Raw genomic sequence first — 26476 nt, forward strand, 5'->3', positions numbered from 1 at the left:
TTTAATAATTCAGCTTTTAAAACTAGATGTTCGTGTTCTATATTTTTCTCCGGCAGCCAAGTCTTCTTTTTTCCAGCTGCTTGTGGGAAACTTTTCCTCCTCTCTGGTGTGATACGAAGCATTGTCTAAGAATATTAATGACGGATTTTCCAGATTTTTTAATAATTTTTCCTCAAACCAATGTTCAAAAATATCGGCGTCTATATTTCCGTGGTAATCATCAGATTTTTTTGTCGAAGAAAATATAAGACTAGCATTGGGTATAAAACCTTCCGTATTTCCTGCATGCAATATAATATAACTTTTACCATTACTCGCACTAGTACTCGAATAGCATTTGGTAGAATCATCTTGCCAGGATGATTTGGTATTATTTCCTTTCGCAAAAATCCATGTTTCGTCAAGAAACACAAATTGTCTGGCAAATTCGGAATTCTTGTTTTTTAAATAGTTTCTTATAAATTTCCACCTTTTTCGAACAACATTGGACAGCTCGCACACCTTTACACTTTACGATTATCGTTTTTTTTGTATTTAAAACCCATAGCTTTTAATACTTTTGATAAACTGGTCAAACCCATATCACAAAGTTCTCTGTCCTTTATTTTTTGAATAAGTGTCTTTATTGTAACATGTTCTTTTGCTTTGTACATGTCATAAATGATATTTCTGATTGAGATTTTAATACTTTGTGGCAAGTCGAGGGTTTTCGGATGCAAACGAATCCTTTTATTTTCCTTACTTAATTCCTCCTCACTCATTTTGCGAAATCTTTGCAAGGTCCGTTCTGAAATTCCACAAGCTGCACTTGTCCTTTTTTCGCATTCAATTTGCGTTTTTTCACGATTTATAAAAAAATTGTTTTGGTAGCGCTGATTTATCCTCAAGTACTACAGCCGTTCAGTAGGAGGTTCGGTACCACAAAGCAGGTAGAAAAGGGAAAGCCATAACAGACTGGCTGTAACTAGAGTCATAAATTATTTTTCGGACGTTAATCCGAAATACGACAGGGTAAAACGACTTAACTATAATGTAATTTTTTTCAGACTTGTCTCTAACTGCGCACTTTCGGCAGTTATATGATCTGATGGTCTATGTGGTAGCAAATTTTTATTTTTTGTAGTAGTAGTTCGTGCATTTTCTAATTTTCTTTATTATTATCTAATATTTCGTTGCTATCAGAGTAATTGTCTGAATTAACATAAGAGGGATCTTTTTCAGTTGTTGGGAGTGTTTTTTCTCTTCAAATATTATATTTGTATCAATTCATCATCATCACTGGCTCGACAACCCTTTTTGGGTCTTGGCCTGTTCCAGGATTCTTCTCCATTCTGATCTGTTTCGTGTTTTTTTTCTCTATTTTTGTTATTTTTAAGGTTGTTATATCATTTTCTATTTGTTCTAAGTTCTCAGTTTCGGTCTTCCTCTTGTTCTTTTTCCTACTGGCATCTGTTTGAATATTTTGTTTGGTATTTCGCCTTCTTCCATTCTTTCTACATGTCCTCATTTGTATCAATTAAAATTGTTAATTAGTCAAACGAGTTAAAACTAGTTCATTTATGCTGGTTTCTGTAACTTTCATTATTTTTCTTGGCAGTGCTTCACTTTTTTCAAATTTTTTCTACGAAAGCTTCTACCTAGTTTATACAATTTATGCCTTAAACTTGTTTATAAATTATATCATTAAGTATATTCTGCTTTTAATATGTTTAAAATCAATAAAGCTAATAATTCTTTTATACTCTGATACATAACCATACATAACCAATATAAAAATTTGTTGTCATAATCTGTCATAACTGGTAAGTGATTCCTGACATCGCCCTTTATAACACAGAGTAGGTTTCAAAAACTCCCTTAATAATGCGCAGTTTTTCATTGATACCCTGGACTATAAGGCTAATGCTGTATGTAGATGTCAGATTTATTATTTCCACATTTAAAAACATATAATCAGACCTAGTGGATCCTACTTTTTTTTTAACTATTAATGTCTAATTTAGTTTGCTAAGAAACAAGTAACTAAACGGTGTTAACTGGTATTAACTACCCCATTATTATGTAAGTATTAAATTTGAATTATATTGTGCCTAAAATCTAACGATAATCTACATGCATCTTCAAATAATTACAATTTTTATACAAAGCACACCACTGTTACCATCGTAACGAAAGAAAAGAAAAAGAAAACCGTGCATGAAACAAGAGACTGTATTATTGATAAAAATGAGCGTCGCAAATTGTTTTATACGAGTGCTCTGTGACAATGGCGGGAAAACTCAGGACTGTCTTATCGTAAATAATGCATAGGGGTTGCCTATTCTTTCTGCGGTTCGGGGAAAATTTGTGGCTACAATTTTCTAGGTATCCTTGGCTTTTCGATTTTCGAGCTACAAAATATACGAAGGAGAATTATTGAGTACCATATATGTTTAGAAAATGGTGGGAAAGGTATATTTCAAGTAATATTTCAACACACATTTCTTAAAAAAAACAATAAATCTAACAAACTTCTTGAACATAAACAAAAAAGAATTCATCAATGCATCCATTTTATTTTGAAACTATTTATTTGTTTATTATGAACGTTAATTTCCATAGGCGTGCTTAGGATTTCACGTGTAGGTGCCCATGACGTAAGTGAGCACCTCATAGTCTAATAATTGACTTTTTTTTAATAAATAATTAATTTTTTAGGTTAGTTTTATTTTTACTAATATCTTAAAATTTTATTTTAGGCAATAAGGTGAAGAGCATTAGTAAAAATTAAAAATCCGTGTGAAATGCAGTCATAAAAATAAACTTTTATTTTATTAATAGATATTAAAGTATGTATTAAAACTACGATGATATTCTTCTATTGAAAGGCAAAATTTTCTTAATCCTTCGGAGGTCACGGTCATAAGATGTACTGTATAGGTCGCGGTGTATCTCAGAGATACATTCGTTTAAGTTTAATGTTTCAATAAGATTGAAAAAAAAAACCGATCGAGATCGGAAGAAACGTTTACTTTGAACATAACTAATCAAAAACTAAGCGGATTTAAATTAATTTATTGTCAAGAGAAAATAAAATAAATGCAGTATTAAGAACATAACAAAATAAAAAAATGTAATAACTAGGTATTATTATTGTTACTAATCTAAGGCAAAAATAACCCAAACACATAATTAGATTTAGCTAAACTTAATCAGTAGACTTCGGCAAATATGCATATTGCATATTTTGCATATTGTGCATATTTTATGCAAATATTTCATATTTTGGCATATTTGTATAAAAGTTTGCATAAAGTGCATAAAAGTTCAGATTTTTATACTGTATTTGAAAATTTTTAAACATACCAATTTATTTCAATTCTTGTATAAAATTTTGTAGTCATTTTAATCAAGAAATGATCTAAGTACGTAATCTCTACAGGTACAAAACATTTACAATTTCAAAGAAGATCAATTTAAGTAGCCCTCAACATTCTTAGAAAGTCTCGGTCACTGAGGCATTCAGTTATTGGATAATCGCTAAGGGTTCGCTCATTTGCATTTTATGATCTAATCCCCAAATCTATCTACAATTTATTGTATCTTAACAGCAGGTAAACGGCTAATAGTTTTGTTCCTAATTTAGGGATTTTCCAAACTCTCCCAGTTTATTGAATTAGGTACCTAAACATTTCTAATTTGATGCTCAGATTTGTAAATCATTTTTGTTTTGATATTCAAAGCGTAAACACTCGTTGTGCGTAACAAAAAGGAAGATTGTGATTTTATAATGCCTAAAACAACCAGTGCTTCAACTTGGATTAAACCTTATAAAGAGCTGTCTATGGATATGGGAAAAATCTACTGTTCAGTCTGTGGCAAAATTGTAAGTATCTAATATTTTCTATTAAATATCTAATATTTCATACATACAGGGTGTTTCCAAATGACACTTACAACGTTTGACTGTAGATACTTCTCGAAAAATTGAACAAAACGATAAAGTTAATGAGGGGTCAAACTTATTTACTTTTCGAGATACAGGGTGTTAAAATTAAAAAAAATTAAATTCTTTTAGTTAATAACAACAATAACTTTAAAACCAATAAACTTATTTACTTGAAATTTAGTACTCGTAGGTTGTTTTTAAATGAAAAATAGCTTCCTTTAGTGAGAAAAAATTGTCCATGGTACAATACAATGGTGTGTATTTAGAAAAATTTTTCACCTTTACTTTTTTTATGAAGTCAGCTATTCTAAAACACAATTATTTTTATTGTAATTGAATTAACAAAAAAAAAACTTTTGTTGAATTTTAAAATAAGTTATATGATGTACTAATGGTTAGTAACAAAAACTAATTTGTGGATTAATACTGCATTTAAAACACTTAGCGAGTGTTTTTTTTTTCCAAACCAGTTATTTGATTAACCAAAATCACCTTGTATATTTTTATATTTTAAAGGTTGGGTTAAAATAAAGGTTTTTATTTTTATTTATAGATAGCATGTGAGAAGAAATTTCAGATAGACCAACATGTGAGAACTGCTTCACACATTGCAAAAAAAGGAAAAATAGGAGGAAAACATCAAACTTCAATGGCTAAATGTTTCCAATCTACTTCAAAAAAATTAGATGAGCAAGAAACTTTTAATGAAGACTTGTGTCGCGCATTAGTGTCTGCAAACATACCGCTTTCAAAATTAGCAAATGTAAATTTTAGTTCGTTTCTAAAAAAATATTGCAAACTTAATGTTCCAAGTGATCGGTCTCTAAGAAGAAATAATGTGAACGGGCTATACTCGTCGGTGTTAATTAATATTAAGGAAGAAATTGCAGATAATTATTTTTACATATCTGTAGACGAAACCACTGATTCCTCAGGAAAGTATATTGCTCATTTATTGATTGGTGTTCTTAAAGAAGATACCTTACCAAAATCTCATCTTATTTCATGCCAGCAACTTGAGAAAACAAATGCTTTAACAATTTCGCGTTTTATACAAGAAACATTAGCAAATTTTTTTCTTCCGACAACTATTCCTTCTAATAAATTACTGCTTATTTTATCGGATGCTGCTCCTTATATGGTGAAAGCAGGACAAAATTTAAAAATATTTTTCCCAGATTTAATACATGTTACTTGTGTAGCGCATGGATTAAACAGAGTTGCAGAGGAAATACGAAAAAAGTTTCCTCTTGTAAATACCATGATATCCAGTGTCAAAAAAGTATTTCTTAAATCTCCTATAAGAATTCAACTTTATAAAGAAATGCTACCTAACATTCCTCTTCCACCACAACCTATTTTAACGCGATGGGGAACATGGTTAGAAGCAGCTAATTTTTATGCAGATCATTTTGTTAAAATAAAGAACATAATTGATACGTTAACAGATGAAAGTTCCCAATCTCTTTTGGATTCTAAACAAACTTTTCAGAGTAACTTGCTTCAACAAGAACTTTCATTTATAAAATCAAATTTTAGTTTTGTTCAAAAAACAATTACTCAGTTAGAATCACCAAAACTGTCATTGTTCGAAAGTACAGCATTAATAAAAGAATTTGCGTCATGTTGTCGGAACGTTAGAGGTAATATTGGAAAAGATATTTTAAAAAAATTTGAAGCTACTATGGAAAAAAATAAAGGTTACCATATTCTTTCTGAAGTAGTCAGTGTTCTAGCTGGAAATATTTAGGAAACAATTAATTTAGAACCAAATGTTTTGGTTAGTTTGAAAAATGCTCCCGTTACATCAGTTGATGTTGAACGAAGTTTTTCCATATATAAATATATGTACTCAGACAGAAGCCACAAGTTTTTGTTAGAAAATTTTGAACACCACTTGGTCATTTATTGTTACCATAATTCTAAATAAGTTTATTCATACTTAAAAATGATGTAGTTACTTAAAATAAATGTAAATCTTAATGAATAGTAGGAAATATTTAGTTATGTACACTTTTTTTTTTTAAATAAAATTGTTACTATTTTACGATTTTTTTATTTATTTGTATGCATATTTTGTAAAATATTTGCATATTTTCGGGTAAACACGAATATACACGAATAGGACATACCAGATTCACGCATGAACACCTACTAAGGCAGGAACCTCCTGGAATATGCTACGCCTGTGACACCAATATACCTGTATGCCACATTCTTATAGACTGTCCATTATATCAAACGGAAAGACAAGCTACTGGACTACCAAGTGATATAAAGTGCGCTTTAGACAGTGCGGATAGTAACAAAATCATTAGGTTTTTAAAGAAAACGAAATTGTATAATCAAATATAAGTGATACTTCAAGAAAAATTCTAAATTATAATCAACTTTGTAAAAACTTTATAGTTTATATTTTATATTATAATATAGTCTATATTTTACCACCGCTAATAACCTTCTATGGTTGATGCGGGGTATTCACAATAAAAAAATAAATAAATAAATAAAATAAATATTTGATAGTTTTGTATAAATTCAACTAAATAAACGTTTGTATTGACTGTATTATAAACACGTGACATGTGTATTAATAGTTCCATCTACTGCTTCGAATATAACCTCTTCCGAGACAGCCCTGTCTCTTACAACTTCTCAAAACTTTTATCAGATAGCATCCAATTCAACCACCTGTTTTCCTCCTTCTCCGTTAGCCCCGCACACGTGACAAAAGACCTCATCATCGTAGCCCTTTCTGGAATATGTTGCTATATATACATCGAATGTTTCACTAGTTGTTGGTGTAAAGACCGGAAGTATCATCGGAGGTGTCGTGACTGAGATAACGGAGGCTGTTGAAGCGCGGTCGGATGTTGCCCTTGCGGTCCCTTTTGGAACGAAACGTGATAGATTTGAATGGTAACTGGAGAATATTTTTTTCAACTAATCGATTAAACAATTTATCAGAAATTACATACTGTTAGATCTTGTTTTCCTTGAAGCATCTCCAGAATGAAAATTTAATAAAAAGTATCTGTGACCCTACTAATTTATTGATTACTAATGTTATTTATTTTCCTTTATTTAAATTTCACTATATAATATGATAGTTGAAATGCCAAGAAGACAGTTTTAAAACAATATACCAAATGAGGTAGAATATCCTAGAGAGAACGCAATAAGGAACAATCAACTAGGAAATTAGGGATGGAAGTTATTCGCTATGAAGCAAAGAGACCTTGAGGGACAGGTGGAAATTAAATTCGGAATATGAAAATCACTCTATCTTTCAGAAACAAATTTATATATAGGACAGTGTATTATGTGCCTTAAACTAGAAGGTTCACTTTTGATGACACGAATATTAACACTTTTTTATCTATGTCTGCATAACGAATACATCCCAAATAAATGGAAAAAATTGATTAAAATTCTTCTTGATAAAGCAGAAGATAAATAAAATCTTGAAAACTATAGACCCTTAGCTTAAAAAACCACCTATATAAGCTCTTTACTTGAATAGTGGCAAACAGATTGGAGGTATAACTCGATTTTTACCAGTCAGAAGAACAACCAGGGTCAACTCTCGTAGAAAAGTCTACCAAATATAATAGAAGAGAAGTGAAAAGAATTTGCAAAAAAAGAAAGGAGAACAGCTAGAAAAGCAATTGAAAACATAGAAGAAGCCTACAAAAACAAAGAGGTAAAGAATTTCTACCAAGAACTTAAAAAATCCAGAGAAACTAAACAAAATAATCCACAGTATTGCAGAAACAAAGAAGGCTTACTTCTAGAAACAACAAAAGAAACATTAAACAGATGGGCGGAATATTTTGAAGATCTAATAAATACAGACCAACAAGAGGAACACGAGGGAAAGGAGAATTGGCAAGAAGATGAAGAATGGACTAAAAAATAAAAAAAGTGCAGGAGAAAGTGGTATCTTAGCTGAGATTTTTGGCGCAAAAGGAAGGTGGCGAAAGATTGAAGGAAAGGATCTATCAAATCTATCTATCACTTGACACTAATAATTTGGCAAAAGGAATTAATGCCGAAACAATGGAATAGCGCTCTTATTTATCCTATCTATAAAAAAGAGGACAAACCGGAGTGCGAAAACTATAGAGGTATAGCACTATTAGAAGTAGTCTATAAAATACTTGCAAAAATTATTAGAAAAAGATTAATAAAATATGATAACAAAGTGATGGGAGAATATTAGGGAGGTTTAGATCAGGAAGAACAACTACTGATCAAATAAGTATATTATAATCTATTTCTAATGAGTGTAGAGTAATAAAATCTCATGAAGTATTCAAAAGCGCTACAGGGTAATCCGTCAATAATCCGTCAATAAATTCCGTCCGCATTGCAAAATTCTGTCGTTTCATAAAGAGCAGGTAGGTATCACCCTGTTTTAAGGGATTAGTCCATTGTTATCGACAGATAAACACTGAGCCAGAGGCGCGCTAGTGGGTTAATTGACAAAAGAATATGCATTCTTAAAAATCATATTAAAGGAAATAAAAATGTAATACAGCAGAACAGTGTTATTAAAAAAATATAAAATGTAACAATAAAATATATACGAACCGAAATCGGGAAATACTCACAAACACACACGAATGAACTTTACATATTGAAACACTTGTGGGGAGTTTAAATCAATTTATTCACAAAAACTACAAAAACTTTACTGGATACGTTATTACAATTCTACATCACTATAGTCTTCATCCGAAGAACTGTCATCATCCCCTGGTGTTATAATTATAGGGTCAACCACCTGATCGACCAAGTTGTCCAGTTCCCACATTTTATCTTCCTCTTTTAAAACATGCTGGATTGCTTTTTGCCAGTTTTCTGATGTGATTTCCATAATGGCTTGATCAAACAATACCTTGACATCTTTCATTTTAAATGTGGTATTGTGCCTTGCAACATATCCTTTAACTTGTGCCCATATAAGTTCTATGGGATTTAATTCGCAATGATATGGCGGTAGGCGTAGCACAGTTACTTTATACTTTTCTGCTACATCTTCTACGGCATATTTTATGAAGCGAGATTTATGTTGTTTTACTACGGCTAGTAGTTCCTTCTTTATCGAATTCGTCTCAAACTGAATACCTTTAGTTGACAGCTAGTTAATAATTTCTTGCTTTCTCCAAGCTGAAGTTGGTACCTTCTCTATGCGCCTTGAATGGTAGCTTGCATTATCCATAACCACGACCGAATCAGCTGGAAGAAATTTTAACATTTCCCCGAAGTAGTCTTCGAAGACATCCGAATTCATGTCCTCATGATAATCTCCCGTCCGACACGACTCAAAGCTTAACAAACCTTCTTTTAAAAATCCTTCTTCGCTTCCAATGTGAGCAATTATAAGCCTCTTCCCTTTTCCCGAAGGCACTTTAATACCCGTCGAAAGGCCTTCTATGAAAGCTTGGCGAGCACTTGTTACATTTTTATCTTGCCACATTTTTTGGACTATATAACCTTCGTTTATCCACGTCTCATCAAGATAAAAAATTTTCTTGTGCTCTCTGCGGTACTGTTTTATAGTTCTCAAATATTTTCGTCTCCAGCAAATGATTTCATCACTTTCCAGTAATAGTGCCTTTCGATTGTGCTTTTCCCAGGAAAAATTCATACTTTTTAAAGTTTTCCATAAAAGTTTTCTGGATATCAAAGGAATATCGTTATCTTGGCTTATCTCCATTAGTATTTTGTCAAGGGTGGGTATTTCCTTTTTAAAATAAAACGAATGAACTTTTCTTCGAATGTCACGTTTGGTGTCTTCACCTAAGATTTTTATTGGTCTTCCTGATTTTCTCTTGCATGGACTTAACTGGCCTGATATCTTTCTTTCTCGCAATAATTTAAAAATCGTGGACTGTCCAATTCCAGTCATTCGGGCACATCGCTCAACACTTTCTTGCACAGACAAACTAGGGTGATCGTGTTTTATGCAATCATATACATTTAAAATTATAACTTTTTCACTAACAGATAGCGGAGAATTTTTTACACCTCTTTTCTTTGGAGTACCTAAATGTCGCCATTTTATAACTTTTTCAATATTTCTATATCACAATATTACTGTACGTTTAATTGGTGTAGTAACAATTACTAACTCGAATGTCGAATGTCGAATGATAATAATAAAATAAAAGAGGGATTATAATGAAAGTGTAAGTAAAACCTCATTACGCGTTATTAGTCTTCATGTTGATTTATTTTAGTTCTTAGTAATATTAGGAGGTGCGTCATACCCTTATCAGTTTCTTCTAATGCTTTTATTCGTTCAGTAAGGAAGTGAATTGGTTTTTATAAATAAAAATGTAATTAGCTTTAATGACCATATAATGGAATACGAGTTTGAAGAATAAGTTAATCGAAAAATTAAATAAAATTGGTTATCACAAAATATCCAAAATATGATATTTTGAGGTACATCAATTTTTGACGACGAAGTTGACATCCGTCCATTTGCCTACGCCCATGACGACACCGAAATTCAGGCAAATTTTATGACACTTCATGATTTATTACTCTACACTCATTTGAAACCAATTATAACATATGTTATTTATCGATTTTAAATAAGCATATGACTCCACAAATAGAACGATGCTATATATGTGGCCATGATAACATTGGAAATACCATAAAAGCTCTTATAAGGCTAGTGAGCCTGACGCTTAGGAACACGATAAATAAGGTAACAATGGAAGGAAGCTTTTTAAGACAGTTCATAGTGAATTGAGGTTTAAAGCAAAGGGATCCTCTATCAACGAATTTATTCAACCTAGTATTAGAACAAATCGTAAGAAGATCAATGATATGTGGTGATACTAGCGAGAATAAAAAAACATTTCAAAAAAGTTTTTCAGAAACTTTAAGAAGAAGCAAAAAGATACGGATTACATATTTGAGATCTATCAAATTCTCTATTTTTTATTATGTAAACACGCATGGAATAACGAACATAGAGTTCAATGGAATGATCCAAATATAGTCCTAAAAGAAACGGATGATAAAAAGAGAAAAATCAAAGAAGCGGCTCTAATGAGACCAATTGTGTCGCAATTTCCTCGGCAAAATGTAGTAGGATCTGTTACCCATATTAAAAGAGGAAGTTATTAAAAGGAAAATACCAGTATTAGTAAGTCGGTAACATATAGAGGATACATCATTTATGTTTTTTAAATAACAAACATATAAAACCAGAATTTGGTGTTTATTGAAGGTAAACTAAATGCACGACCAAATACTTACCATGTAGGGATAGTATTATGAGGTTTTTTTCCTGGTTTTTCCCTCCTAATTTACTATGGAAACACGATATTTTTACTGTCATCATGGCATGTGTTTGTCTTTTTAAAGACGAATTACTTGCTATGATTTTTCTGACGGATATTCTCAAGTTAAAGTTAATTTCATGTAATCGAATGAACTATCTTACAAGTAAAGTAAAGTAAACTCAACAATATTGGCAATATCATTTTAAAGCCGTCTACTTTAAAATGTATAATGTAGGACTGAATTGTCAATATAAATGAGTCAGATAAAATTAAATTATTTGAAGAATTTTTCACCAAGTAACAAAAAAACAAAATTTGTTTAATTTACTAATGTTTGTTTTTTGAGAACGATTTCCGAAGTGGAAATTGAAACGTCAATAAAAGTACTTTAACCTTTAATTGTGGCTTATTCCCATTTAACTAGTAATTACTCTAACATACCACAAGAAAATAGCTTCAGAATAATATCTGTAATACTGATACGATTTTTTGCTAATTAAAGTTTTCCAAGTGTTTTTGAATTTGTTTTTAATTTTATTCTTAATTATGGGTAACACGTCTTGGGAATCTAATTTCATATTCAAAGGAACATTAAGATCTCTCCCTATTTTGGCCAGTGGGTCAGCTTGTAGGTTGCCCGGTATATCGGAATGACCCGGTATCCATAAGATAAGTATTTCAAACCCGTTTATATTTGCAGATGAAATAAGATTTTTTGTTTTAAGGCACCAATAATCTATCGAAACAGAAATATTGCTATTATTAATTTTAGAAATTACACTAAGAGAATCGGAAAAGATAATAACTTTAATCTGTCTATTAATGGACAAATTAACTGCTTGATATATAGCCATGTTTTTTGCTTTGCATATGCACAGTTCATCAGGTAATCTAGATGAAAATTTGTAATTGATACTAGGAATATAAATGCCAAAACCTACTTTGTTACAATTTTTTGAGGCATCCGTATAAATGAAAATAAAATCATTGATACATTTTTCAGTAAATATTGAAAATTTTTCTCTAATCATAAATTAATTCTTTGTTATTTCGCAATTTAGTGCTTTTACTGGACTGACTAATGTATCAAAATCCATCTCATAACATGGGAAATTATATATTTTGTTAAAATATGGAAAAAAGTATTCTAGTGTTGGAACTAAGTAAGGCACGTTATCTTCATTATAAAAATTAGTTTTGATTATAAGTTTATTCCGTAAGTTAACGAGGGATAAAATCAAAGTATGGTTTTTGATATTAACGATTATACTTAAAAATTTAGTAGTTGATATTAAACTCTTCTGTTTTAAATCATATTGCGCCGATTCCTCTGGCAAAGCCAAGTGAGAGGTAGATTTTATACAACCTAAAGAAATTCTTAAGCATTCAAAAAATACTGTGTTAAGTTTATTAAGACATTTCTGAGATATAGGTCTGACCATAGTCTAAGTGAGATCTTATTAAAGCATTAAAGACTATTAAAAGAGTCCTAGGGTCTGCACCCCACCATAATCTGCAAATTGCACATAAAATATTAATATTTTTCTTTGTTTTATCTAAAATATCATCAACATGTTTGTCCCACTTGAGATGATTTTTAAATGAGTTTTAAACTCTAATTTATTCAAATTTTTGACATTTATCCCTAATTTATTAGTTATCTATTTTTACAGCAGTTGGTAGCACAGTCGTTTAAAAACGCGAATATATGTTTAATTATTATGATCATTATAATTCTGACAACTTGACAATATGTTTAAAATGCACTTACGTTTCGTAAATAAATATCAAAGTGTCAGTTTAACAGAATGTGTGTAAGTGAATCAAAACATTAAGTGAAAAACTAAAACTGTTGCAAATATTTTCAGTGTCTTTTAAGCGGGTAAGTGTAATATATTCACTCAAGATAACAATTTAAACTTGTTAATAAGAATAATTGATTTTTTATACATAGAACCGTTGCCCTTTATTATATTTTTCACCTTTCCCTTTTAAGAATATACATACAAAAGTGTATTATGCAAATTTTAAATTGATAATAGCTCGATGAAATACCCAAGTCTAGCGACAATTGAGAATTACAATTGATCGTACTAAGAAAGTCTTTTCACAGAGATGTTTTATGTAAATTACAAAATTACAAAAAAAATTGCAAAATTACAATTTTTAGTTTAAAAAAAATATATTTTAACTATACTTAATATAAAATGGTGAAGTCTGTTTTTGAACGAGTTGGTAGAGGGGATAGAGACAATGTTATCATTAAGGTTATTCCAGTACTCAAAAACTCTATTTGGTAGAAAGATCTGTCTTGATCTTGTAGAAAAGTTTTCTTTCTTTAGTTTAAACTGATGATCTCTGATGCGTTCATCTTGATTTATCGTAAACATTTCATCGAGATTTTTAAAATTTAATTTTAATATTTTAAAAGTTGTAATTAAGTCTCCACGTCGTCGGCGAAGTTCAAAAGAAAAAAGGTTGGCCATACTAAGTCTTTCTGCATCAAATGGTCTTCTTGGTCAAAAAGGAATTTTAGTGGCTTTTCTTTGAACGCTTTTCAACAAAGTCTTGTCTCGAACCAAACCAGGATACTACGTTGGTCCGGCGTATTCAAGTATGGGTGTTACGTAAAGAGTAAAGTTTACAGAATGACTGCATTGAAACTCTCGAAAAACACCTCCGTATAAGATATATTCTGGAGTTCGCACTATGGTCGGATCAAGTTAGGCTGCTGTTTACGATAACGTCAAGATCGTTATACGAAACACACAATCCAATGGCTGTCCGTTAACAAAGTACGGCACAAGTGGGTTATTTTTACCAATTGAAAGCACTACATATTTTTCCGCATTTAAGAGTAGTAACCACTGGGAACACCAAGTTAAAATAGATTCCAAGTGTATTTGTAGGGTTACCTGGCTATTTTTGTGTCAGCGTTGAACGATATTTTACTTAAAACATAATAAAGAACATCGCTGGTATAAACCGTAAAAAGCAGAGGTCCAAGGACAGAACCCTGAGGCACTTCACTTTCCACTAACTTGTCCTGTGAGAATGATTCGCCAACTCTAAGTTTGTAATGTCTAATTGTCAGGAAACCATCTAGCCAACGAAAGTAGCGCGAACTCCGAAATGTTTTAGCTTATGTAGAAGTCTGCGCTTAGATACACGGACAAAGGCTATAGAGAAATCTAGATAAACAACGTCGACCGGCTGCGAACTGTTAAGAGATGACGTCCAGTCGTTAATACAATGTAGGAGATTTGTTAGAGTAGAGCGCCCAGAAACAAATCTAGTTATGTTGGAATAACATGTTCTTGGAGAAGGAATTTGGTCATCTTCTCAGAAATAATACTTCCATGACTTTGCCAACTGCTGGCAGCAAGCTAATCGGACGAAAATTGTTGGGGTCGAGTTTGTTGCCTTTTTTTTAAATAGGGGTGACGGATGTTAATTTCCAACTAGGAGGTAAAGACTTCTGGATAAAAGAAGTTTGCATAATTAACGTTAAGGGTATTGCAAGCGTTTCTGCGCATCTTTTTAACAGTTTTGTTGTTAAACTATCTAAACCAGGTGAAGTGTTGTTTAACATGATCCACTGTAAATTCAACTTGCTGTAAGGATGCACCGACACGATTACAGTTAATAGCAGGTTTTGCTTGAATGAGACAATAGTCAATATGTGGTTTTTTTTACCGCATTGAGGTAATTTCTTTATTAGAATTTTATAGACGAAATGTGAAGGCCCTGCTGAGAGCTCCAGATATTCCAACGTCACGTGGAGTATGTCTAAAATCTTCAAAACATGTTGCTGACGGAATTCGTTTGGATAATGTGGGTCATTTGGTGGACAAAATTGAAAAACAACAAAAGTGCAGCAAATGTGGCAAGGGTATCAAATATCGATGCATTAAATGTAATGTAGGACTTCATCCTGAGTAGTCTTTTGTCAAATATCATAAAAATTTTAAAATAAATATTTTATGAAATATTGTGTCCATCATTGCCCAGCGCATGATATATCATACTTAAAAAAAAGTCAGTTACAAAGAAAAAAAAACGTAACAACCACTCTCTATTTCATTCTAAAGTTTTGATTTCGTTTTGATAAAAATTTAATTTTTGGTATTAATGGGTTAATGATAACTGAGATATTTTAACACATAGTTTTTATTGAATTTGTTGCTTGACATTATTTGAGTAGCAGTATCTTTGTAAAAAAATGCTTTTTAAAAAAGTGTACCGACAATTTTGTAGAGCACTAGTACTTACATTTACATTACACATTATTAAATCGCGAATCGTCTAGATAGACATTTAAAAACATAAGTTTTTCCATTTTTCTTGTTAACCGTGTTCTTCTTTTATTTAAAATTAAACCAGATTTTGAACATGTGTTCACAAGGAACAGATTTTGTTACAATACTACAATATTTTATGAATATAGTGGTTAAGTTAGGATACACATGGCGATGGTTTTTCCACTACTGTAATGGACAGTTCCAATCTCCGTTCGAATTTTTTTGTGGGTAATATATCATCAGACAAATACATTTATTGAATTTGTTGCTTGATATTATTTGAGTAGCAGTATCTTTGTAAAAAAAATGCTTTTTAAAAAAGTGTACCGACAATTTTGTAGAGCACTTTATTTTCCATCAAATATTGTGCTATTAAATTGAAATCAACAAGAGAACTGCAAAATTTTGCATCACAGACCTATAATATATATTGAAGGCGACGTTTCACGTCTAAATACTTATTTTTGTCTCAAAAGGAAATATTTCACATTATCGCCAAAACAAAAGTAAAAAGAATATGGTTTCCACGCTTCTTTTGAATCCTTTTTGCAACCCTTCCGGTAGATTAAAGAATGCACAGTAGGAACAATGGAAGAAAGGAAATTAGAAAGACAATTGTCCGCTAGAAAGAGTTGTAATGGAGAATGCGAGACTTTTAATGGAAACAAATACACACCCGCGCGGATAACTCTCTTCCAGTTATGGTATAGATAATGGTGGGAAGACAGGACTGGACGACTTCGTGACGTAAAACTAGAAATATTCTTTTGAAACGCAGTTGTTTAGTTAAATGTTGATAATAGTAAATATTAATGTTTCATTATCCATGAATTACAAATATATTGTTAAGATTGTTTATTTTGACTTTAATCTTAGTTTATTAAGCCAATAAAAAAAATATAACTTATTTGTTATCAAAAGTAAAATAAACTCCTTATATTACCTGTGTTCGATGGATTCAAAGATTTTCTAGTTGTCTTTTATCGGGATAGAGAAGAAGGATAAGAATAAAAAATATATTATATTACAAAAATTTACGTTTCTTTATTTTATATGAACGAATAAAACAATTATCACATTCTGTCGTTATCTTATCAATCAGCATACAAGAAAATAAATCAAATGTTTATAATAATAAGATTTTAAATCTACATACATTTATATTAAGTGAAAACCAATTTTACTTAAATTTTTCTTTACTTGAAACAAGAAATCTTTTGCTATTGTTATACATCTTTTGAACTATCTTTTGCTATTGTTATACATTTAGTTTTGTTGGTAGAAACGGTCATATTTAGTTGGCGGCTTATTTGAAAGAACTGAAAGAGCTGTCTCTGAAGATCATCTTCTAATTCGGCAATAATTGCTGCATCATCTGCGTAACACACCATACCAATTATTGTGTTGCCCATTCTGTATCCAAGATTAAGAGATGTTACTTTGTTTATAATTTTGCCCATGAGTAGGTTAAACAAAAAGGGGCTTAAACTATCGCCTTGTCTAATTCCTCCCGGTGTTGGAATATTTTCAGTGAATTGGTTTCCTGCTCCAACTTTGGTTACATTGTTGTTATTCAGGTTATGGACTATCTTTGTTATGTTGGTCGGTGTTTTATTTTCTATTATTCTACTTAGAATGCCTCCCAAATGAACCCTGTCAAACGCCTTCGTCAGATCAATGAAGCAAATATACGCTGGTATGCCGAACTCTATAGCTTTTTCTTTTATCTGTTTTATTATGAATACTGCATCTGTTATAGACCGCCCTCTTGTAAAACCTTGTTCTTCAGCATTAGTGATTTGCCTTTCCAATTTGTCCTTAAGAATACTCGTGAAAAGTTTCATCGTTGTATTTAAGAGAGTTATTCCTCTGTAGTTTTGTGGGCAAGTTTTTTGTTCTTTTTTAAATATGGGGATTGTGATGCTCTTATGCCATTCCTCTGGTGTTTCTGTGTCGTTTAAGATTTTGTTAAATAGTTGTGACAGTTTACTTGCAAGTTCAGGGCCTCCATATTTTAAGAGTTTATTGGGTATACCATCTGTTCCAGGTGATTTTCTGTTTTTTAGCTTCTTGATCTTTGCTTCTACTTCTTCGTCCTTGATTGTAGCACTTATATCTGCTTCGTATTCGTTTATATTCTGTATTTCTTCAGCATCATATAGCTGCTTAAAATGATGTTGCCATGTCTCTATAGGTACTCCCTTGTTCTGCACGAACTCGTTAACTGGTTTTTTCCTGTTCCGAAGCATTTTCTATACTTTCTTTTGGACACCATGTAGGTCGTAGTATGTCGCTGGTGAATTTAGCCCAACGTTCTCTTTTGGTTGATTTCATTCTTGCGTTTACTTCGTTTCTTACTTATTACTACTAGTACTACGGATATATTCTGCGAGAGCTTCTTCCGATTGTATGCTTTTATATAACAGGTAGCATTTGCGTTTTAATTCAGAGAGTTCTTTTACCTCTTGACAAAACCACGGTTTGGTGTGGTTTATCACACTTGTGTTAATTTTCCGCTTTCCAATTGCTTCTTCTTCTGCTAGGTTGATGCATTTCCTAATTTTTTGCCAAGTATCTTCTACTCCCCATTCTGGTTGTAACTCGATCTCTTTTAGTTTGCTGGTAATCCTGTTCTTATAAAGGAGTTTTGTACTCTCTGTTGCTAGCGACTCTATATTGTGTTTTTCGATGAGGATTTAGGGTTTTTTGTTTCGTTGCGGACGTTCTAGTACCATCTTGCATAAAACAAGGTTGTGATCGGTCCCCAGGTTAGCAGATGTTAGGGTTCTGACATCAAGTACTTGTGACGGTGTTATCACTCGATTTGTCATTATAAAATCTATCATTGATCGCTGGCCTTGATTATTGTTAAAAGTGTATTTATGTTGGTCTTTATGAGGAAAGTATGTGTTGTTGATTCTCATTTTATTTCTAACGCAAAAGTCTATTAGTGCTTTCCGTTTTCATTTTTTTATTTCTTCGTTGTACTTTTGTTCTATACCTGGTATGATACCGTTTAAGATCCCCGAATACGATAATTTTGTGTTTAGCATTTATGTTATCTACGGTGTTTTGTAGTTGCTGATAGAAATTTTCAGTTTCTGATGTGGGCTTAGATATGTCTGGGGCATATGTGTAAGCACAGGTTGTGCACTTGTAGTTTTGTTCTATGATAAAGTGTACTGACGTTTGATTTTGGAGCCATCAACACTGCTTGTAAATAGGCTGTAAACACATACTTTCTCATGTTTTTGTCCTTTTTCTTTTCTTTTCTGGCTTCTGTTTCTCTTTGAATATGTGCTTTACTTTTATCTTCCGAAATACTTCCATTCTTAAAACAGATGCATTTTTCACACTTATCCTTTTTTGGGTAGAACAAGGCAAAATTATTATTTCCAGAGGCATTTGAAAAAGTGGCTATTGATAGGTTCATTTTTTTTAATTTGCACCACTCGTTAACATAGAACTCATAGAGAGATTGCTGTGATTTCCATTCTGCTAATAGGTATTTCTTTTAAAATTTAGTTAAGCATTTACGACGCATATCAAATGGTTTTTCTGGCCCTAAAAAGTTTTTGTTTAAAGCGCGAGCTTTAGAAATATTTTTCCAATGATGAACTGCCCATCTTCCGATTTCCAGCGGATTCAAAAACATGGTTGTATACACTAAGATTCTGGTCTTTGACCTTTAAAAAATATTGCAGCGTTTATCCCCTTTTTGTCTCCTTAATTTTCTCCTTAATTTTCGATTTCTTGCCCTTTTGGGAGCTAGAGAAATAATATGACTGTTTATAAATGTCTTTTTGCCCCCAGCTCATTTTCCAAAATGCTTCAAATATCTGACGTCCGTCCTGTTCTGTCAAGGACAGACATTTTGTAGCAGCTGTCCCTTTTTTGCATCTCGGTTTCATGGCACGAGATTCCCTTGGTTCTTCATAGGTCCATTTTCCTTCTTTTTTTCTCTTGACTAAATATCCTTTTCCTGTTTCCCGTAATCCTTTATTTTTTTGTACAAACCAAGTTAATTCCTGCACTTGAAAACGTTGTTTTTTTCTTTTCTTACTCTTTGCTGGGTATTCAATGATGCTGCTTGAATCTGTATCTCTTGAATGTACTCTCGACAAAAATTTAAGACCGTGCTGTAACGAGTCTAGACATGAAATATAATATAATAAATAGCCTGACGCCGAAGACTTAGCAGTATTTACCTTTACGAATCCAGATTCTTACAGAGAGCAGGTTTTCGTATCAGGTATAATTAGGAGTTGGTTGGTTAACAGCTCATGGAAAAAAGCAAAATAGCTTTCGAACCATGCAAAAATATTATTTTATATTAAAAGTGGACTTAGCAGGTTAGCACTTTAGGGTGACGATATGTAACTTTTACAAATGCTGTGAAACCTATTTGCACGTCCATGTACGTTTTACACTTATAAATAAAACCATTATAAGCTCATTAACTATTGTCTAGGAGACTCTTTACAACTCTTATTACTATGGAGCCTATTAAATAATAGTTTTCAAACGGAAATTGCACATTTACTGCACAGACATCTGAAATGAAGTATAGTAAGATATTAATATTCGATATTAATTTTAAAACTGTACAAATTAGTTTAATTTACTACAAGATCCAAATTTAATTTTTAATTAATAGATATATTTCTAATAAATTGAAATTACGTGACGTACACAATTTTATTAAAAGCTAGTTAAAATGTTTTCTCTTGCAAACCAAGCGTTTTAATTTCACTAATAAAAATTGTTTAACGAATTTTTATAATCCATTAATTTTATCTAAGAGTTTTTGTGTCGTTGTTTCCTATTATTTGTTTGAAACATCTCAATGTTAGTGCGGTTCTGTATTTGCTTTAAATGTCCCTAGCGGGTATAGATAGAGAACAACAGTATCGAATAATACAGCTGATAGGTCATGTAAATATCAATGCTGCAAAATCAGGACTGGCATATTGAACAAGAATAATGTAACAGTATTTTTGATAATGTAAAATTGTAGATATTGATCACTAAAACAAATATTTAATAAATGCTTACTTGATGAAAAAATACCGAAGGAACGGACAATAGGCTACTTCAGTTCCTTATATAAAAATGGAAACAAATAGACCCCAAGAATTATAGGGGAATATAAGTTACACCTTCTGTGCGTAGATTGTATGAGAAAATCATTAAAGAAAGAATGGAGGAACAACTGCGAACTGTAGAAGAACAGAGTGGTTTTCATCCTGGACGCTCATGTACTGTAATAACCTTATTTAAGCCTTTTATACGTAAAAAAACTGTTTATAGACAAAAACTGGAACAAGAAATGTGGACAGATAAAAGTAAACAATTTACGACAACCATATGTAGAAGTAGTTTTAGCAGAAGACAAATATGACATCGTCTACATAATTAAAAATCTGGAGGAAGTTCCAGAGATGGAAATCTGTCTCCGTCTTTCCATGTTTCAATAAGTTCAATGACGGATTAATACCTCTATTTAAGGTTGTCACTCCATCTTTTACGTGGTCGTCCGATACTTCTTTTGCCGATTGGTGACTTATCTCTTGTTATTTTGACGACACGGGTCTCCTCCATTCTGCTTATGTGGTTATTTCATTCTTTTTTTCTCTTTTGTGTCAATTCATTTATACACTGTACATTACAATATCTACTAATGTCTTCACTTCTCTTTCGATCTCTCAGCGTATTTCCTGTAGTTCTTCTCAGTACTTTCATCTCTGCCATTTACAGTAGCCTTTGCGTTGTGGCTGTGTTGGGTCTTGTTTCTGAGGCGTATGTTATTATTCGATAAATAAATAGACATAGCAGCCATTACCGAAACAAAAAAGAACAGAACCGGCTCTGAAAATCTAGGAAAATATGACCATTTTTATAGTGGAGTACCAAAAGAATGTAGAGCTCAACAGGGAATTTATTTAATGATTCACAGAAGACTAAGAAAGTTCATAACAACCTGGGAAGCCCTAAATGAAAGATTAATTAGAGTAAACATGTGTCTTCACGGATGTAAACTAACAATTATGGGCGTATCCGCAATAAATAACGACGCACTAGCCAACGTAGAATTTTAAGTGATAAAAAAGAATGCTGTACCGAATGGGAAAATTACATAATAGAATTATTTAACGATGACCAAAGAATCTACCAAGAAATAACATCTAACCGAGATACAGGCCCACCGATTCTAATCTCAGAAGTTCAGAAGGCTATCGACCAAGCGAAACGAAGGAAGGCTTCCGGTCCTGACGAAATACCTGTAGAATTGTTAAAACTATTAGTTAATAAGAGTGTTGCGATTATCACATCCTTCTTTAATAAGATCTACTATCGACTTATCAGTTTAATGAGTCACACGCTCAAAATTTTTATGAAAATATTGCATTGTCGCATATATAAACTTTGTGGTGGGGATAACTGGTGATGAGCAGTTTGGTTTCCGAAACGGTATGGGTACTCGAGAAGCTCTTTTTTGCATGCGAATACTCTTACAAAAGAGCATTGAGTTTAGGAAAAATATTTACGTATGTTTTATAGATTTCGAAAAAGCCTTTGATAGAGTACCACACACATTATTATTTAAAGAACCAGTTTTTGAAATAGCGTTAAATAATCGCTGCGAAGGTGTTAAGATCGGTGGTGAAATTATTAACAACATCAGATACGCCGATGACACCGCAATAATGACAGAGAGTCTAGAAGATCTTCAAACCCTGTTGAATGCTGTAAACAACGAATGCACTGAAAAGGGCTTAACAATCAACGCAAAAAAAACAAAATGGATGGTGGTCGGAAAAATTAATATCGAAGACTCAGTACTAAGATTAGATAAAAAAATCCAGGAAAGGGTGGAACACTTTAGATATCTGGGTAGCTGGATTGACTGCAGGGTTGAAAGTGACGAGGAAATTTGGACCAGAATAGAACTCGCAAGGAAAAACTTTATTAACTGGCGTTCTGTATTATGCAGTACAAGTCTGTCGTTGACCACACGTCTAAGAGGATTGAAGTGCTACGTCTGGTCCACTTTGTTCTATGGATGTGAAACCTGGACAACAAAAATAAAAAATCTTAACAAATTAGAAGCGCTTGAGTTATGCTGTTACCGTCGCATGCTCAGAATCCCGCGAATACCACACATATCTAACGAACGCGTGCTAGAGACCGCGCAAAAAGAGAATTGATCAACATTATCAAAAGAGAAAGGTCCAATACTATGGTCATATAATGAGAGGACCTAAATATCGCTTGCTTCGGTTAATCATTCAGGGCAAAATCGAAGGAAAACGTTGGGTCGGAAGAAAACAACTGTCCTGGCTGCGTAACATTAGACAATGGACAGGTCGAACGGTCGAGGAACTGTTTTATCTAGCTGCCGACCGAGAATCATTTCATCAGCTTGTCAATATGACGATAGCCAACGCTTAAATACAAGCACGGTACACAAAGAAGAAGAAGCCAACGTAAAAGAGGCATTTTTTGAACAGCTTTACGGGGAAATATCGAAAATAAGTCAACCGCGGGAAATAATAATAATGGGGGATATTAACAGTAGAGTAGGAAGAAAAGATGCGGATGAAATAGTAGGAAAATACAGAGAAGACACCACGAACAACAATGGTGAAAGATTCATAGATTTATGCAACCAGAATCAACTAAGAATCTTAAATGGATACTTTCCACATAAACTTATACACAGCTATTCATGGATTCAAGAAACACGAAACATAAAATCAATGATCGATTATATTGTAACAAAACAAAAGGTTTGTTGATAAGGCAGGGCTCGGACACAACCTTACCGTTCAGCAGTCAAACGAATAATATCAAAATATATGGAAAAAATTGATTGGCAAAATAAACTCACCCTACAAGCATGGTCTAAAACAACAGGACTGAAATTTTCTACGGTTAAAACCAAAGTAATGTGCTTTTCTCGAAAACATCAAATTGTTGCAAATCTTCCAAAATCAACACTGTATGATCAAGTTTTAGAAAACGTCGAGGAACTTAGATTTCTAGGTATGATTTTTGATTCAAAACATACTTGAAACAAACACATTCAATTACTTAAAAAATCATGTTTACAGAACATAAATATTCTTAAAGTACTAGAAAATCATAACTGAGGCGCAAACACAACACAGCTACTAAATATTTACAAATCCTTAATCCGCAGTAAATTAGATTATAGATCAATTGTATATAATTCAGCTAAGGACTCAACATTAAAAACATTAGATATCGTACAAAATACCGCACTAAAACTAGCTCTAGGATCCTACAGAACTAGTCCAGTTGAAAGTCTTTGGGTCAAAGTAAATGAATCTTCACTTTCTATTAGAAGATTACGTCTCAGTTTACAATACGCAAGCAATCTATCAGCTAATCCAAACAACCCGGCCTACCCCTATGCTTTCTCCACACATTACCATCCTAATTACAATCAAAATCCTAATCTTCGACCATCATTTAGCAAAAGAATTAGCAACTTCACATTTCCGGGTATTATGCATACCAATATTGATTATGCTCTTCCTTGGACTATACAAGTTCCATATTGTAACACAGATCTATCAACTTATACTAAGGACAATACCCTTTATCTCTTTTTCTCCAATACTTCTACAATATTAAAAACAAATATTCATCCTGTCAACTAGTTTATACCGATGCATCAGAAAAACCCGAATTGGAAACAGTAGGATCCGCCATTGTCACAGAGGATTCTGTGCTCAAGTTTCCACTACCTAAGGACTACTCAATATATTCTGCTAAACTTTTTGCGATATCCAAGGCAGTATAACAAACTCTTAATCGACCTGAAGACATGACAGTAATATTCACAGATTCCTTAAGTGCAATCCAGGGAATTCAGAAAACATATCCGAATCATCCGATTTTAGAACAGGTTAAAAAAGACCTTGTGACTCTACAAAATAATCATAAACAACTACATATTGTGTGGATACTATCTCATGTGGGAATACCAGGAAATGAGATAGCTGATCAAATGGCCAAAGAAGTGTGTAAAATGGAGAGATCCGATGATAGAACTAACCAAATACCTCACTCAGATATGAAAAAATGCATCAATAAGTACACAAAAAACTTATGGTTACGAAGATGGCAACTCTTACCAAATAATAAATTGCGGCAAGCAAATCCAGATCTATCAGCGAAAACACCAAATTTAGTATAGCGAAGGGACTAGGTTGTACTACATCGTATCCGAATAGGACATACCAGACTGACGTACGAGCACCTACTAAAGAAGGAATCTACTAGAATATGCTACGCCTGTGACACCAATATAACTGTAGGCCACATTGTTATAGACTGTCCATTACATCAAATGGAAAGACAAGCTACTGGACTACCAAGTGATATAAAGTGCACTTTAGACAGTGCGGATTGTGACAAAATCTTTAGGTTTTTAAAGAAAACAAAATTGTATAATCAAATATAAGTGATACTTCAAGAAAAATTCTAAATTACATATAATCAACTTTGTAAAAACTTTATAGTTTATATTTTATATTAATCATAATATATTATAGTCTAAATTGTACCACCGCTAATAACCTTCTATGGTTGATGGGGGTTATTCCCAATCAAAAAAAAGAGCAAAGAATATCATTTTATATTAATTTTGTAACGGACATTATTAAATATATGTTTATATTTTTTATAAAATACAATTTATAGAGCGAAATTTACGTTTTGACTAATTTGCCTCGCTATGCTCGTACGCCTAAGAGCAGCTGCCGATCTCATTATTTACATTGTCCTTCCGCCGTTCCTGAATTCGATGGAGTCTCTTAGCTGTCAAGCCGTTGACGGGTCGTTGATGCCCCGGGCCTGTTCTAATTATTCGCAAAGACAACTATTATTCAACGTTTATACCCTAAGGCATTTTCGCGCTTCTGGTGTGTACGTACAGGGTAGAAAAGAACAGAGCTGGATTTCCGAAAAGATTAATACCGACGTTTCGAAAATAATTGCAGCACTATAATGCTCAAACAAAAACTATGGCGCTATTTCAAAATTATACATTTTTTGATTGTTAAGCTGACTTTAAAAAAACAAATTTAAATGGTTCTTCTCACAGCCTTTTTTCAGTTTCCCATTTCTTTTTAATATGTGTACTAGATAGCGACAAAACATTCAGATATTATTCAGAAAGGATAATGTACAGATATTTTATTGCTTAGCGTCGTTGACTATTGTTCCTTGAGCTAACGATATCGTAATGCCTCCTAATGTCTAATGTTGAAATGTCAAAGTCACCTCTGTAGTCGTCCAGGTTCTTCTTCTTGGTGTGCCTATCCGTTACGAATGTTGGCGATCATCATGGCAATCTTTATCTTATCTGCAGCAGCGCGAAAAAGCTGCACAGATGTTGTATTGAACCAGATTCTGAGGTTCTTTAAGATGTTCTTCTTCCTGGACCTCGTTTTCCAAATATTTTTCCTTGAAGGGGAGCATATCTGGATTCATTTCACATATGTCTGAAGAATTGTAAGTTTAGAGATTTGATGGTGGTCAATACCTCTCGGTTCTTATTCATTCTTCTGAGGACCTCCCCATTCGTGACTCGGTCAGTCCACGGGATCCTAAGTATTCTCCGATATAGCTGCATCTCAAATGCTTCCCGTTTTCTGCACATATCTTCGTTCAAGGTCCCCGATTCAACACCATAAAAAAGGACAGACAAGACGTAGCATCGCAGCATTCCTGCTTTTGTATCAAGAAAGAGGTTGTGACTCTTGAAGAAGGCCCCAATGCGATTGAAGGTGGATCTAGCTTTTCCGAGGCGTGCTCTAACCTCCTGGTTGTTGGTCCATTCTCCATTTATTATGGTGCCGAAGTAGTTGTAGTCCGTCACTCTTTCTACAGGGGATTGGTTGACGTAG

At 32.8% G+C, this 26476-nt stretch overlaps 1 protein-coding gene across 2 annotated transcripts in view; it reads left to right on the forward strand.

Annotated features, from left to right (window-relative positions):
- Positions 1-13003: 13003 nt before the first annotated feature.
- The window catches only part of LOC140443138 (uncharacterized), a 100216-nt gene continuing 86743 nt past the window's right edge, over positions 13004-26476 (forward strand). For both annotated transcript variants that reach the window (XM_072534225.1, XM_072534226.1), the window contains exon 1: positions 13004-13117. The gene's annotated coding sequence lies outside the window, so the exon portion shown is untranslated. The remainder of the gene's footprint in view (positions 13118-26476) is intronic.

This window comes from Diabrotica undecimpunctata, chromosome 6 (assembly GCF_040954645.1).
Source record: "Diabrotica undecimpunctata isolate CICGRU chromosome 6, icDiaUnde3, whole genome shotgun sequence".
Lineage (NCBI taxonomy): Eukaryota > Metazoa > Arthropoda > Insecta > Coleoptera > Chrysomelidae > Diabrotica > Diabrotica undecimpunctata.